General features: G+C 37.7%; 1 protein-coding gene across 2 annotated transcripts in view; it reads right to left on the bottom strand.

Moving 5' to 3' along the window:
- The window catches only part of LOC124141355 (choline transporter-like protein 1), a 269,963-nt gene that overhangs the window by 159,569 nt on the left and 92,427 nt on the right, over positions 1-17,967 (bottom strand). The window contains exon 1 of one of the 2 annotated variants that reach the window (XM_046509357.2): positions 16,749-16,882. The exons of the other annotated variant lie outside the window; for it this stretch is intronic. The gene's annotated coding sequence lies outside the window, so the exon portion shown is untranslated. Of the gene's footprint in view, positions 1-16,748; positions 16,883-17,967 lie in introns of those variants that run through there. 2 annotated transcript variants of the gene reach the window in all.

Genomic DNA, 17,967 nt, shown 5'->3' with positions numbered 1-17,967 from the left:
CAAAAAACACACACTAATACTAGCTTCCCTAATCGTACCAGAAAAAAACAACACTTACAACTAGCCTCCCTTATCATACAAGAAAACACAATAACAACTAGCCTCCCTTATCATCCCAGAAAAACACAATAACAACAACTAGCCTCCCTTATCATCCCAGAAAACACACTAACAACAACTAGCCTCCCTTATCATCCCAGAAAACACAATAACAACAACTAGCCTCCCTTATCATACAAGAAAACACAATAACAACTAGCCTCCCTTATCATCCCAGAAAACACACTAACAACAACTAGCCTCCCTTATCATCCCAGAAAAACACACTAACAACAACTAGCCTCCCTTATCATACAAGAAAACACAATAACAACTAGCCTCCCTTATCATCCCAGAAAAACACAATAACAACAACTAGCCTCCCTTATCATCCCAGAAAACACACTAACAACAACTAGCCTCCCTTATCATCCCAGAAAACACAATAACAACAACTAGCCTCCCTTATCATACAAGAAAACACAATAACAACTAGCCTCCCTTATCATCCCAGAAAAACACAATAACAACAACTAGCCTCCCTTATCATCCCAGAAAACACAATAACAACAACTAGCCTCCCTTATCATACAAGAAAACACAATAACAACAACTAGCCTCCCTTATCATACAAGAAAACACAATAACAACTAGCCTCCCTTATCATCCCAGAAAACACAATAACAACTAGCCTCCCTTATCATACAAGAAAACACAATAACAACAACTAGCCTCCCTTATCATACAAGAAAACACACTAACAACAACTAGCCTCCCTTATCATCCCAGAAAAACACACTAACAACAACTAGCCTCCCTTATCATACAAGAAAACACAATAACAACAACTAGCCTCCCTTATCATACAAGAAAACACAATAACAACAACTAGCCTCCCTTATCATACAAGAAAACACACTAACAACAACTAGCCTCCCTTATCATCCCAGAAAAACACACTAACAACAACTAGCCTCCCTTATCATACAAGAAAACACAATAACAACTAGCCTCCCTTATCATACAAGAAAACACAATAACAACTAGCCTACCTTATCATCCCAGAAAAACACAATAACAACAACTAGCCTCCCTTATCATCCCAGAAAACACAATAACAACAACTAGCCTCCCTTATCATACAAGAAAACACAATAACAACAACTAGCCTCCCTTATCATACAAGAAAACACAATAACAACAACTAGCCTCCCTTATCATACAAGAAAACACAATAACAACTAGCCTCCCTTATCATCCCAGAAAACACAATAACAACAACTAGCCTCCCTTATCATACAAGAAAACACAATAACAACAACTAGCCTCCCTTATCATACAAGAAAACACAATAACAACTAGCCCCCCTTATCATCCCAGAAAACACAATAACAACAACTAGCCTCCCTTATCATACAAGAAAACACAATAACAACAACTAGCCTCCCTTATCATACAAGAAAACACACTAACAACAACTAGCCTCCCTTATCATACAAGAAAACACACTAACAACAACTAGCCTCCCTTATCATCCCAGAAAACACAATAACAACAACTAGCCTCCCTTATCATACAAGAAAACACACTAACAACAACTAGCCTCCCTTATCATACAAGAAAACACAATAACAACAACTAGCCTCCCTTATCATACAAGAAAACACACTAACAACAACTAGCCTCCCTTATCATACAAGAAAACACAATAACAACAACTAGCCTCCCTTATCATACAAGAAAACACACTAACAACAACTAGCCTCCCTTATCATACAAGAAAACACACTAACAACAACTAGCCTCCCTTATCATACAAGAAAACACAATAACAACTAGCCTCCTTTATCATCCCAGAAAAACACAATAACAACAACTAGCCTCCCTTATCATACAAGAAAACACAATAACAACAACTAGCCTCCCTTATCATACAAGAAAACACAATAACAACAACTAGCCTCCCTTATCATACAAGAAAACACACTAACAACTAGCCTCCCTTATCATCCCAGAAAACACAATAACAACAACTAGCCTCCCTTATCATACAAGAAAACACAATAACAACTAGCCTCCCTTATCATCCCAGAAAACACAATAACAACAACTAGCCTCCCTTATCATCCCAGAAAACACAATAACAACAACTAGCCTCCCTTATCATACAAGAAAACACAATAACAACAACTAGCCTCCCTTATCATACAAGAAAACACACTAACAACAACTAGCCTCCCTTATCATACAAGAAAACACACTAACAACAACTAGCCTCCCTTATCATACAAGAAAACACAATAACAACTAGCCTCCTTTATCATCCCAGAAAAACACAATAACAACAACTAGCCTCCCTTATCATCCCAGAAAACACACTAACAACAACTAGCCTCCCTTATCATACAAGAAAACACACTAACAACAACTAGCCTCCCTTATCATCCCAGAAAACACAATAACAACAACTAGCCTCCCTTATCATACAAGAAAACACACTAACAACAACTAGCCTCCCTTATCATCCCAGAAAACACAATAACAACAACTAGCCTCCCTTATCATACAAGAAAACACACTAACAACAACTAGCCTCCCTTATCATCCCAGAAAACACAAATAACAACAACTAGCCTCCCTTATCATACAAGAAAACACAATAACAACAACTAGCCTCCCTTATCATCCCAGAAAACACAATAACAACAACTAGCCTCCCTTATCATCCCAGAAAACACAATAACAACAACTAGCCTCCCTTATCATACAAGAAAACACAATAACAACAACTAGCCTCCCTTATCATCCCAGAAAACACAATAACAACAACTAGCCTCCCTTATCATACAAGAAAACACACTAACAACAACTAGCCTCCCTTATCATCCCAGAAAACACAATAACAACAACTAGCCTCCCTTATCATACAAGAAAACACAATAACAACAACTAGCCTCCCTTATCATCCCAGAAAACACAATAACAACAACTAGCCTCCCTTATCATCCCAGAAAACACAATAACAACAACTAGCCTCCCTTATCATCCCAGAAAACACAATAACAACAACTAGCCTCCCTTATCATCCCAGAAAACACAATAACAACAACTAGCCTCCCTTATCATACAAGAAAACACACTAACAACAACTAGCCTCCCTTATCATCCCAGAAAACACAATAACAACAACTAGCCTCCCTTATCATACAAGAAAACACAATAACAACAACTAGCCTCCCTTATCATACAAGAAAACACAATAACAACTAGCCTCCCTTATCATCCCAGAAAAACACATTTACAACTAGCCTACCTAATCATACCAGAAAACACACTAACAACAACTAGCCTCCCTTATCATACAAGAAAACACAATAACAACAACTAGCCTCCCTTATCATCCCAGAAAACACACTAACAACAACTAGCCTCCCTTATCATACAAGAAAACACAATAACAACAACTAGCCTCCCTTATCATCCCAGAAAACACAATAACAACAACTAGCCTCCCTTATCATACAAGAAAACACACTAACAACAACTAGCCTCCCTTATCATACAAGAAAACACAATAACAACAACTAGCCTCCCTTATCATCCCAGAAAACACAATAACAACAACTAGCCTCCCTTATCATACAAGAAAACACAATAACAACAACTAGCCTCCCTTATCATCCCAGAAAACACAATAACAACAACTAGCCTCCCTTATCATACAAGAAAACACACTAACAACAACTAGCCTCCCTTATCATCCCAGAAAACACAATAACAACAACTAGCCTCCCTTATCATACAAGAAAACACAATAACAACAACTAGCCTCCCTTATCATACAAGAAAACACAATAACAACTAGCCTCCCTTATCATCCCAGAAAAACACACTAACAACAACTAGCCTCCCTTATCATCCCAGAAAAACACATTTACAACTAGCCTACCTAATCATACCAGAAAACACACTAACAACAACTAGCCTCCCTTATCATACAAGAAAACACAATAACAACAACTAGCCTCCCTTATCATCCCAGAAAACACAATAACAACAACTAGCCTCCCTTATCATCCCAGAAAACACAATAACAACAACTAGCCTCCCTTATCATACAAGAAAACACACTAACAACAACTAGCCTCCCTTATCATACAAGAAAACACAATAACAACAACTAGCCTCCCTTATCATCCCAGAAAACACAATAACAACAACTAGCCTCCCTTATCATACAAGAAAACACAATAACAACAACTACCCTCCCTTATCATACAAGAAAACACACTAACAACTAGCCTCCCTTATCATCCCAGAAAACACAATAACAACAACTAGCCTCCCTTATCATACAAGAAAACACAATAACAACAACTAGCCTCCCTTATCATACAAGAAACACAATAACAACTAGCCCCCTTATCATCCCAGAAAACACAATAACAACAACTAGCCTCCCTTATCATACAAGAAAACACAATAACAACAACTAGCCTCCCTTATCATACAAGAAAACACACTAACAACAACTAGCCTCCCTTATCATACAAGAAAACACAATAACAACAACTAGCCTCCCTTATCATCCCAGAAAACACAATAACAACAACTAGCCTCCCTTATCATACAAGAAAACACACTAACAACAACTAGCCTCCCTTATCATCCCAGAAAACACAATAACAACAACTAGCCTCCCTTATCATACAAGAAAACACACTAACAACAACTAGCCTCCCTTATCATACAAGAAAACACAATAACAACAACTAGCCTCCCTTATCATACAAGAAAACACAATAACAACAACTAGCCTCCCTTATCATACAAGAAAACACAATAACAACTAGCCTCCCTTATCATCCCAGAAAACACAATAACAACAACTAGCCTCCCTTATCATACAAGAAAACACAATAACAACTAGCCTCCCTTATCATCCCAGAAAACACAATAACAACAACTAGCCTCCCTTATCATCCCAGAAAACACAATAACAACAACTAGCCTCCCATATCATCCCAGAAAACACAATAACAACAACTAGCCTCCCTTATCATACAAGAAAACACACTAACAACAACTAGCCTCCCTTATCATACAAGAAAACACAATAACAACTAGCCTCCCTTATCATCCCAGAAAACACAATAACAACAACTAGCCTCCCTTATCATACAAGAAAACACACTAACAACAACTAGCCTCCCTTATCATACAAGAAAACACAATAACAACTAGCCTCCCTTATCATCCCAGAAAACACAATAACAACAACTAGCCTCCCTTATCATACAAGAAAACACACTAACAACAACTAGCCTCCCTTATCATCCCAGAAAACACAATAACAACAACTAGCCTCCCTTATCATCCCAGAAAACACAATAACAACAACTAGCCTCCCTTATCATACAAGAAAACACAATAACAACAACTAGCCTCCCTTATCATCCCAGAAAACACAATAACAACAACTAGCCTCCCTTATCATACAAGAAAACACACTAACAACAACTAGCCTCCCTTATCATCCCAGAAAACACAATAACAACAACTAGCCTCCCTTATCATACAAGAAAACACAATAACAACAACTAGCCTCCCTTATCATACAAGAAAACACAATAACAACTAGCCTCCCTTATCATCCCAGAAAAACACACTAACAACAACTAGCCTCCCTTATCATCCCAGAAAAACACATTTACAACTAGCCTACCTAATCATACCAGAAAACACACTAACAACAACTAGCCTCCCTTATCATACAAGAAAACACAATAACAACAACTAGCCTCCCTTATCATCCCAGAAAACACACTAACAACAACTAGCCTCCCTTATCATACAAGAAAACACAATAACAACAACTAGCCTCCCTTATCATCCCAGAAAACACAATAACAACAACTAGCCTCCCTTATCATACAAGAAAACACACTAACAACAACTAGCCTCCCTTATCATACAAGAAAACACAATAACAACAACTAGCCTCCCTTATCATCCCAGAAAACACAATAACAACAACTAGCCTCCCTTATCATACAAGAAAACACAATAACAACAACTAGCCTCCCTTATCATACAAGAAAACACACTAACAACTAGCCTCCCTTATCATCCCAGAAAACACAATAACAACAACTAGCCTCCCTTATCATACAAGAAAACACAATAACAACAACTAGCCTCCCTTATCATACAAGAAACACAATAACAACTAGCCTCCCTTATCATCCCAGAAAACACAATAACAACAACTAGCCTCCCTTATCATACAAGAAAACACAATAACAACAACTAGCCTCCCTTATCATACAAGAAAACACAATAACAACAACTAGCCTCCCTTATCATACAAGAAAACACAATAACAACAACTAGCCTCCCTTATCATCCCAGAAAACACAATAACATAAACTAGCCTCCCTTATCATACAAGAAAACACACTAACAACAACTAGCCTCCCTTATCATCCCAGAAAACACAATAACAACAACTAGCCTCCCTTATCATACAAGAAAACACACTAACAACAACTAGCCTCCCTTATCATACAAGAAAACACAATAACAACAACTAGCCTCCCTTATCATACAAGAAAACACAATAACAACAACTAGCCTCCCTTATCATACAAGAAAACACAATAACAACTAGCCTCCCTTATCATCCCAGAAAACACAATAACAACAACTAGCCTCCCTTATCATACAAGAAAACACAATAACAACTAGCCTCCCTTATCATACAAGAAAACACAATAACAACAACTAGCCTCCCTTATCATCCCAGAAAACACAATAACAACAACTAGCCTCCCTTATCATACAAGAAAACACACTAACAACAACTAGCCTCCCTTATCATACAAGAAAACACAATAACAACTAGCCTCCCTTATCATCCCAGAAAACACAATAACAACAACTAGCCTCCCTTATCATACAAGAAAACACACTAACAACAACTAGCCTCCCTTATCATCCCAGAAAACACAATAACAACAACTAGCCTCCCTTATCATCCCAGAAAACACAATAACAACAACTAGCCTCCCTTATCATACAAGAAAACACAATAACAACAACTAGCCTCCCTTATCATCCCAGAAAACACAATAACAACAACTAGCCTCCCTTATCATACAAGAAAACACACTAACAACAACTAGCCTCCCTTATCATACAAGAAAACACAATAACAACAACTAGCCTCCCTTATCATCCCAAAAAACACAATAACAACAACTAGCCTCCCTTATCATACAAGAAAACACAATAACAACTAGCCTCCCTTATCATACAAGAAAACACACTAACAACTAGCCTCCCTTATCATCCCAGAAAACACAATAACAACAACTAGCCTCCCTTATCATACAAGAAAACACAATAACAACAACTAGCCTCCCTTATCATACAAGAAACACAATAACAACTAGCCCCCCTTATCATCCCAGAAAACACAATAACAACAACTAGCCTCCCTTATCATACAAGAAAACACAATAACAACAACTAGCCTCCCTTATCATACAAGAAAACACACTAACAACAACTAGCCTCCCTTATCATACAAGAAAACACAATAACAACAACTAGCCTCCCTTATCATCCCAGAAAACACAATAACAACAACTAGCCTCCCTTATCATACAAGAAAACACACTAACAACAACTAGCCTCCCTTATCATCCCAGAAAACACAATAACAACAACTAGCCTCCCTTATCATACAAGAAAACACACTAACAACAACTAGCCTCCCTTATCATACAAGAAAACACAATAACAACAACTAGCCTCCCTTATCATACAAGAAAACACAATAACAACAACTAGCCTCCCTTATCATACAAGAAAACACAATAACAACTAGCCTCCCTTATCATCCCAGAAAACACAATAACAACAACTAGCCTCCCTTATCATACAAGAAAACACAATAACAACTAGCCTCCCTTATCATCCCAGAAAACACAATAACAACAACTAGCCTCCCTTATCATCCCAGAAAACACAATAACAACAACTAGCCTCCCATATCATCCCAGAAAACACAATAACAACAACTAGCCTCCCTTATCATACAAGAAAACACACTAACAACAACTAGCCTCCCTTATCATACAAGAAAACACAATAACAACTAGCCTCCCTTATCATCCCAGAAAACACAATAACAACAACTAGCCTCCCTTATCATACAAGAAAACACACTAACAACAACTAGCCTCCCTTATCATACAAGAAAACACAATAACAACTAGCCTCCCTTATCATCCCAGAAAACACAATAACAACAACTAGCCTCCCTTATCATACAAGAAAACACACTAACAACAACTAGCCTCCCTTATCATCCCAGAAAACACAATAACAACAACTAGCCTCCCTTATCATCCCAGAAAACACAATAACAACAACTAGCCTCCCTTATCATACAAGAAAACACACTAACAACAACTAGCCTCCCTTATCATACAAGAAAACACAATAACAACAACTAGCCTCCCTTATCATACAAAAAAACACAATAACAACTAGCCTCCCTTATCATCCCAGAAAACACAATAACAACAACTAGCCTCCCTTATCATACAAGAAAACACAATAACAACTAGCCTCCCTTATCATCCCAGAAAACACAATAACAACAACTAGCCTCCCTTATCATCCCAGAAAACACAATAACAACAACTAGCCTCCCTTATCATACAAGAAAACACAATAACAACAACTAGCCTCCCTTATCATACAAGAAAACACACTAACAACAACTAGCCTCCCTTATCATACAAGAAAACACACTAACAACAACTAGCCTCCCTTATCATACAAGAAAACACAATAACAACTAGCCTCCTTTATCATCCCAGAAAACACAATAACAACAACTAGCCTCCCTTATCATACAAGAAAACACACTAACAACAACTAGCCTCCCTTATCATACAAGAAAAGACAATAACAACAACTAGCCTCCCTTATCATACAAGAAAACACAATAACAACAACTAGCCTCCCTTATCATCCCAGAAAACACAATAACAACAACTAGCCTCCCTTATCATACAAGAAAACACACTAACAACAACTAGCCTCCCTTATCATACAAGAAAACACAATAACAACTAGCCTCCCTTATCATCCCAGAAAACACAATAACAACAACTAGCCTCCCTTATCATCCCAGAAAACACAATAACAACAACTAGCCTCCCTTATCATACAAGAAAACACAATAACAACTAGCCTACCTTATCATCCCAGAAAAACACAATAACAACAACTAGCCTCCCTTATCATCCCAGAAAACACAATAACAACAACTAGCCTCCCTTATCATACAAGAAAACACAATAACAACAACTAGCCTCCCTTATCATACAAGAAAACACAATAACAACAACTAGCCTCCCTTATCATACAAGAAAACACACTAACAACTAGCCTCCCTTATCATCCCAGAAAACACAATAACAACAACTAGCCTCCCTTATCATACAAGAAAACACAATAACAACAACTAGCCTCCCTTATCATACAAGAAAACACAATAACAACTAGCCCCCCTTATCATCTTAGAAAACACAATAACAACAACTAGCCTCCCTTATCATACAAGAAAACACAATAACAACAACTAGCCTCCCTTATCATACAAGAAAACACACTAACAACAACTAGCCTCCCTTATCATACAAGAAAACACAATAACAACAACTAGCCTCCCTTATCATCCCAGAAAACACAATAACAACAACTAGCCTCCCTTATCATACAAGAAAACACACTAACAACAACTAGCCTCCCTTATCATACAAGAAAACACAATAACAACAACTAGCCTCCCTTATCATACAAGAAAACACAATAACAACAACTAGCCTCCCTTATCATACAAGAAAACACAATAACAACAACTAGCCTCCCTTATCATACAAGAAAACACAATAACAACAACTAGCCTCCCTTATCATACAAGAAAACACAATAACAACTAGCCTCCCTTATCATCCCAGAAAACACAATAACAACAACTAGCCTCCCTTATCATACAAGAAAACACAATAACAACTAGCCTCCCTTATCATCCCAGAAAACACAATAACAACAACTAGCCTCCCTTATCATCCCAGAAAACACAATAACAACAACTAGCCTCCCTTATCATCCCAGAAAACACAATAACAACAACTAGCCTCCCTTATCATACAAGAAAACACACTAACAACAACTAGCCTCCCTTATCATACAAGAAAACACAATAACAACTAGCCTCCCTTATCATCCCAGAAAACACAATAACAACAACTAGCCTCCCTTATCATACAAGAAAACACAATAACAACAACTAGCCTCCCTTATCATCCCAGAAAACACAATAACAACAACTAGCCTCCCTTATCATACAAGAAAACACACTAACAACAACTAGCCTCCCTTATCATACAAGAAAACACAATAACAACAACTAGCCTCCCTTATCATACAAGAAAACACAATAACAACAACTAGCCTCCCTTATCATCCCAGAAAACACAATAACAACAACTAGCCTCCCTTATCATACAAGAAAACACACTAACAACAACTAGCCTCCCTTATCATACAAGAAAACACAATAACAACTAGCCTCCCTTATCATCCCAGAAAACACAATAACAACAACTAGCCTCCCTTATCATCCCAGAAAACACAATAACAACAACTAGCCTCCCTTATCATACAAGAAAACACAATAACAACTAGCCTCCCTTATCATCCCAGAAAACACAATAACAACAACTAGCCTCCCTTATCATCCCAGAAAACACAATAACAACAACTAGCCTCCCTTATCATACAAGAAAACACAATAACAACAACTAGCCTCCCTTATCATACAAGAAAACACACTAACAACAACTAGCCTCCCTTATCATACAAGAAAACACACTAACAACAACTAGCCTCCCTTATCATACAAGAAAACACAATAACAACAACTAGCCTCCCTTATCATCCCAGAAAACACAATAACAACAACTAGCCTCCCTTATCATACAAGAAAACACACTAACAACAACTAGCCTCCCTTATCATCCCAGAAAACACACTAACAACAACTAGCCTCCCTTATCATACAAGAAAACACAATAACAACAACTAGCCTCCCTTATCATACAAGAAAACACAATAACAACAACTAGCCTCCCTTATCATACAAGAAAACACACTAACAACAACTAGCCTCCCTTATCATACAAGAAAACACAATAACAACAACTAGCCTCCCTTATCATACAAGAAAACACAATAACAACAACTAGCCTCCCTTATCATACAAGAAAACACACTAACAACTAGCCTCCCTTATCATCCCAGAAAACACAATAACAACAACTAGCCTCCCTTATCATACAAGAAAACACAATAACAACTAGCCTACCTTATCATCCCAGAAAACACAATAACAACAACTAGCCTCCCTTATCATCCCAGAAAACACAATAACAACAACTAGCCTCCCTTATCATACAAGAAAACACAATAACAACAACTAGCCTCCCTTATCATACAAGAAAACACACTAACAACAACTAGCCTCCCTTATCATACAAGAAAACACACTAACAACAACTAGCCTCCCTTATCATACAAGAAAACACAATAACAACTAGCCTCCTTTATCATCCCAGAAAAACACAATAACAACAACTAGCCTCCCTTATCATCCCAGAAAACACAATAACAACAACTAGCCTCCCTTATCATACAAGAAAACACACTAACAACAACTAGCCTCCCTTATCATCCCAGAAAACACAATAACAACAACTAGCCTCCCTTATCATACAAGAAAACACACTAACAACAACTAGCCTCCCTTATCATCCCAGAAAACACAATAACAACAACTAGCCTCCCTTATCATACAAGAAAACACACTAACAACAACTAGCCTCCCTTATCATCCCAGAAAACACAAATAACAACAACTAGCCTCCCTTATCATACAAGAAAACACAATAACAACAACTAGCCTCCCTTATCATCCCAGAAAACACAATAACAACAACTAGCCTCCCTTATCATCCCAGAAAACACAATAACAACAACTAGCCTCCCTTATCATACAAGAAAACACAATAACAACAACTAGCCTCCCTTATCATCCCAGAAAACACAATAACAACAACTAGCCTCCCTTATCATACAAGAAAACACACTAACAACAACTAGCCTCCCTTATCATCCCAGAAAACACAATAACAACAACTAGCCTCCCTTATCATACAAGAAAACACAATAACAACAACTAGCCTCCCTTATCATCCCAGAAAACACAATAACAACAACTAGCCTCCCTTATCATCCCAGAAAACACAATAACAACAACTAGCCTCCCTTATCATCCCAGAAAACACAATAACAACAACTAGCCTCCCTTATCATCCCAGAAAACACAATAACAACAACTAGCCTCCCTTATCATACAAGAAAACACACTAACAACAACTAGCCTCCCTTATCATACAAGAAAACACAATAACAACAACTAGCCTCCCTTATCATACAAGAAAACACAATAACAACTAGCCTCCCTTATCATCCCAGAAAAACACATTTACAACTAGCCTACCTAATCATACCAGAAAACACAATAACAACAACTAGCCTCCCTTATCATACAAGAAAACACAATAACAACAACTAGCCTCCCTTATCATCCCAGAAAACACAATAACAACAACTAGCCTCCCTTATCATACAAGAAAACACAATAACAACAACTAGCCTCCCTTATCATCCCAGAAAACACAATAACAACAACTAGCCTCCCTTATCATACAAGAAAACACACTAACAACAACTAGCCTCCCTTATCATACAAGAAAACACAATAACAACAACTAGCCTCCCTTATCATCCCAGAAAACACAATAACAACAACTAGCCTCCCTTATCATACAAGAAAACACAATAACAACAACTAGCCTCCCTTATCATCCCAGAAAACACAATAACAACAACTAGCCTCCCTTATCATACAAGAAAACACACTAACAACAACTAGCCTCCCTTATCATCCCAGAAAACACAATAACAACAACTAGCCTCCCTTATCATACAAGAAAACACAATAACAACAACTAGCCTCCCTTATCATACAAGAAAACACAATAACAACTAGCCTCCCTTATCATCCCAGAAAAACACACTAACAACAACTAGCCTCCCTTATCATCCCAGAAAAACACATTTACAACTAGCCTACCTAATCATACCAGAAAACACACTAACAACAACTAGCCTCCCTTATCATACAAGAAAACACAATAACAACAACTAGCCTCCCTTATCATCCCAGAAAACACACTAACAACAACTAGCCTCCCTTATCATACAAGAAAACACAATAACAACAACTAGCCTCCCTTATCATCCCAGAAAACACAATAACAACAACTAGCCTCCCTTATCATACAAGAAAACACACTAACAACAACTAGCCTCCCTTATCATACAAGAAAACACAATAACAACAACTAGCCTCCCTTATCATCCCAGAAAACACAATAACAACAACTAGCCTCCCTTATCATACAAGAAAACACACTAACAACAACTAGCCTCCCTTATCATCCCAGAAAACACACTAACAACATCTAGCCTCCCTTATCATACAAGAAAACACAATAACAACAACTAGCCTCCCTTATCATACAAGAAAACACAATAACAACAACTAGCCTCCCTTATCATACAAGAAAACACAATAACAACAACTAGCCTCCCTTATCATACAAGAAAACACAATAACAACAACTAGCCTCCCTTATCATACAAGAAAACACAATAACAACAACTAGCCTCCCTTATCATACAAGAAAACACACTAACAACTAGCCTCCCTTATCATCCCAGAAAACACAATAACAACAACTAGCCTCCCTTATCATCCCAGAAAACACAATAACAACTAGCCTCCCTTATCATCCCAGAAAACACAATAACAACAACTAGCCTCCCTTATCATCCCAGAAAACACAATAACAACAACTAGCCTCCCTTATCATACAAGAAAACACAATAACAACAACTAGCCTCCCTTATCATCCCAGAAAACACAATAACAACAACTAGCCTCCCTTATCATACAAGAAAACACAATAACAACAACTAGCCTCCCTTATCATCCCAGAAAACACAATAACAACAACTAGCCTCCCTTATCATACAAGAAAACACAATAACAACAACTAGCCTCCCTTATCATCCCAGAAAACACAAATAACAACAACTAGCCTCCCTTATCATACAAGAAAACACAATAACAACAACTAGCCTCCCTTATCATACAAGAAAACACAATAACAACAACTAGCCTCCCTTATCATACAAGAAAACACAATAACAACTAGCCTCCCTTATCATCCCAGAAAACACACTAACAACATCTAGCCTCCCTTATCATACAAGAAAACACAATAACAACAACTAGCCTCCCTTATCATACAAGAAAACACAATAACAACAACTAGCCTCCCTTATCATACAAGAAAACACAATAACAACAACTAGCCTCCCTTATCATACAAGAAAACACACTAACAACAACTAGCCTCCCTTATCATACAAGAAAACACAATAACAACAACTAGCCTCCCTTATCATCCCAGAAAACACAATAACAACAACTAGCCTCCCTTATCATACAAGAAAACACAATAACAACAACTAGCCTCCCTTATCATACAAGAAAACACAATAACAACAACTAGCCTCCCTTATCATACAAGAAAACACAATAACAACAACTAGCCTCCCTTATCATACAAGAAAACACAATAACAACAACTAGCCTCCCTTATCATACAAGAAAACACAATAACAACTAGCCTCCCTTATCATCCCAGAAAACACAATAACAACAACTAGCCTCCCTTATCATACAAGAAAACACAATAACAACTAGCCTCCCTTATCATCCCAGAAAAACACATTTACAACTAGCCTACCTAATCATACCAGAAAAAAACACAACAACCACCCTTACCATAAGAGAAAACTTTGTCTCAAGTTGCATCAACATGAAACAAAAAATATCCCATTTGGGCCTAAATCTTGGAGGTTCTGGACTAGTTTTAATCTTTCCTGATCAAGCCCTGCAGTTTTAAACCAGTTCTATATTTCCTAAATCTCTGCTTCAATCTGGAACTAAGTCAATCAGGAGTAAGAGTTACATGTTATGACAAAAAATGACTTAATAGGCTTGTAAGTGAAAGTTGACAATCTCACTGCAAACCTCTCTGAGGAGTTCAGGGTCTGCGTGGAGTGTAAGGTGTATCAGTACACTCCTTCCATTAGATGTGGAGATATACACTCTCAACTCTCACAAGACACGTACATGCTGCAGCCTCACTGTCAGACTGGGAGGACAGCACTCACACAATTATTGACGGCACAGATTTCTTATCATGTTGCTTTTTATTATTATAATAATAACCTAAATAATAAGAAGAGGAAGAAGAAGAAGAAGAAAAGAAGAGTGAGTGAGTTGAGTGAGTGAGTATGTTTTTACATCGCTTTTAGCAATATTCCAGCAATATCACGGCGGGGGACACCAGAAATGGGCTTCACACATTGTACCCATGCCGGGAATCGACCCAGGTCTTCGGCATGACGAGCAAACACTTTAACCACTAGGCTACCTGGCCGAAGATGAAGAAGAAGAAGAAGAAGAAAATGATGATGATGATGATGATGATGATGATGATGATGATGATGATGACCAAAATTTCAATTCATAACCAAAACTTTCTAAACCTGAGCTTATTATTTCACAGAGTACATTTTTCCCTCTAATCATGTTGGACAAAGCAGAGGCAAGTTTTTCAGGATAACTCATACAGCTTCTTTGGCAGCACCAACACAGAAATAAGCTGCACTCTGCAAAGCACCAATACCGCACGACTTATCAATGTTGCGTTAAAATAGCAAAAAGTAGTATAAAATAACTGTAAAGTGGTTGGTATTTCTGTGAAGCCTAATTCCTAATGCTGGAACATATAAACATTATCAACTGTTGATCTTAAAACATAAATTTCATTATTTTTCCTTTTCGAAACAAACTTTGGACCTTTTTAGACTTGGCTTCTGAGGAGTGAAACCAAATTCAATCAAGTTTGAAAGTTGTTAAAAATTCCACAAGCATGTTTGCAGGGTTTTCCTACATGCGATTACCTCATCTTAATTGGCTGAGATGAGCGAGAGACTTCGGCACGGATGATAATTTACTTGATAAACTTCCTCTGATTAACTTGTCTGCTTGACAGTACACAATCAGACTGCAGCACATTTTCATCAAGGAAATATGTGAAACACTCTGAACAGATCCATCAGGTTAATGAATGTAACAAAATCCATCCCCACAAAAACAAATTAAAAGAATCCTCCAAAGTCACAAAAAACAATTCTTTAGATGTTACTTACTCAAATTTTCAATGAGCTCCATTAATCAAGCATATTCTTATAAAAATCTGTTATATCAGACAACCCTCCCTCTGGCGTAGTCAAAAATAAATGCCCCATATAACATGTTAAAAAAAGAAATATCCGTCCCTTGTGATCACGACAAAAGAAGCAAGCATTGAAAAAAAACCTAATGAGTTCACGGCAATGACATGCATGGTGCGTGGTAGCCTTACCTTCTGAAACCCATCACACCTGCCCGCAATGTACAAGCGCTATGGACGAGAGCAATAGACAAGTGCTATAGACGTGGGACGTCTTATTGACAGAAACAACTGTCAGTGCTGGCAGTCGGAGAATACCTGCTGGCGGAATGCTGTTCAAGTGTAGCAGCGATGTACCATAGTACCTCTTGTAGACAAGTAACCTACACCGCTTTGTTTTGTCACAGACATTCCTTTTATGCCCTAATGAGCAAACAGACTTCCCTTAATGAAAATACTGCTTGTCAGACACGACGGAACAAGGGAAACGTCCAAATTGTCTGAATCGGACAATGAATATTTACAGAAATACGTTTAAGTAGTTTTAATGATGAGATGTTATGATTGAATGGCCAGACCTGTTGTATCAGGCATGGAGAATGAACACATGGTGGCGGTCATAATCAATATAACGTCACATGCATGCATGTCGTAGGCAGGTTTTTCTGACTGTATAAAAATTGTTTGTTGCCTGGAGATCAGGTATCTGTTCTAGTAGCTCGTTAATACTGCTACAGAACCAGAAACACTCTGATAGCTGACATTTTCGAGTTGCCTGTATGAGCTTCCCGAATTGTTCTCCTCTATGTAATTGGCTTCATGTCTCCGGCAAGGCACATACACGAAACCAGAACAGAAAACAAATGACAAGCATTCCTAGTTTAAGGAGGCTTGTCAAATCTTTTAATGGTCGACTTTCAAATTAAAACGTGTTCCACTCTGGGAAAAGTGAGGGAGTGTGTTGGATTAAATGCCGCTTTGAAACAGTATTCCAGTTATATCACAGCATGTCAGCTTAATGTGGGAGGAAAGCCCGAAGTGATGCAGGTCTCAGACGTTTACCACTTTGGTGAAACACACCAGCATGAGTATGGTGCTAAAACATAATCGGGGCAAACCAGGATTTGAACACACTTTCAAATTTCTATCAAAAATATATATTGGTACAGTCAGTCTTTTCACACAGTTTAAAATTATAAGTTGGACAACAACAAACACAACCTGTAATGTCATGAACCTCAAAGTTTTTCATCAACATTGTGACATGTCTATCCATATTTAAAGGTCTCTATTGAGGGTAAAGAAAGGCTTCCAGATCACAAGTATCATGTGATATGGAAAAGTCATAATGTAATTCACTAACATCACAGAACAGATATGAGCAATAACTACTTTGATCTGTTGCTTAGAA

Source organism: Haliotis rufescens, unplaced genomic scaffold (genome assembly GCF_023055435.1).
Source record: "Haliotis rufescens isolate VD_foot unplaced genomic scaffold, xgHalRufe1.0.p SCAF_2, whole genome shotgun sequence".
Taxonomy (NCBI): domain Eukaryota; kingdom Metazoa; phylum Mollusca; class Gastropoda; order Lepetellida; family Haliotidae; genus Haliotis; species Haliotis rufescens.
This window is presented reverse-complemented; position numbering and strand designations above follow the sequence as displayed.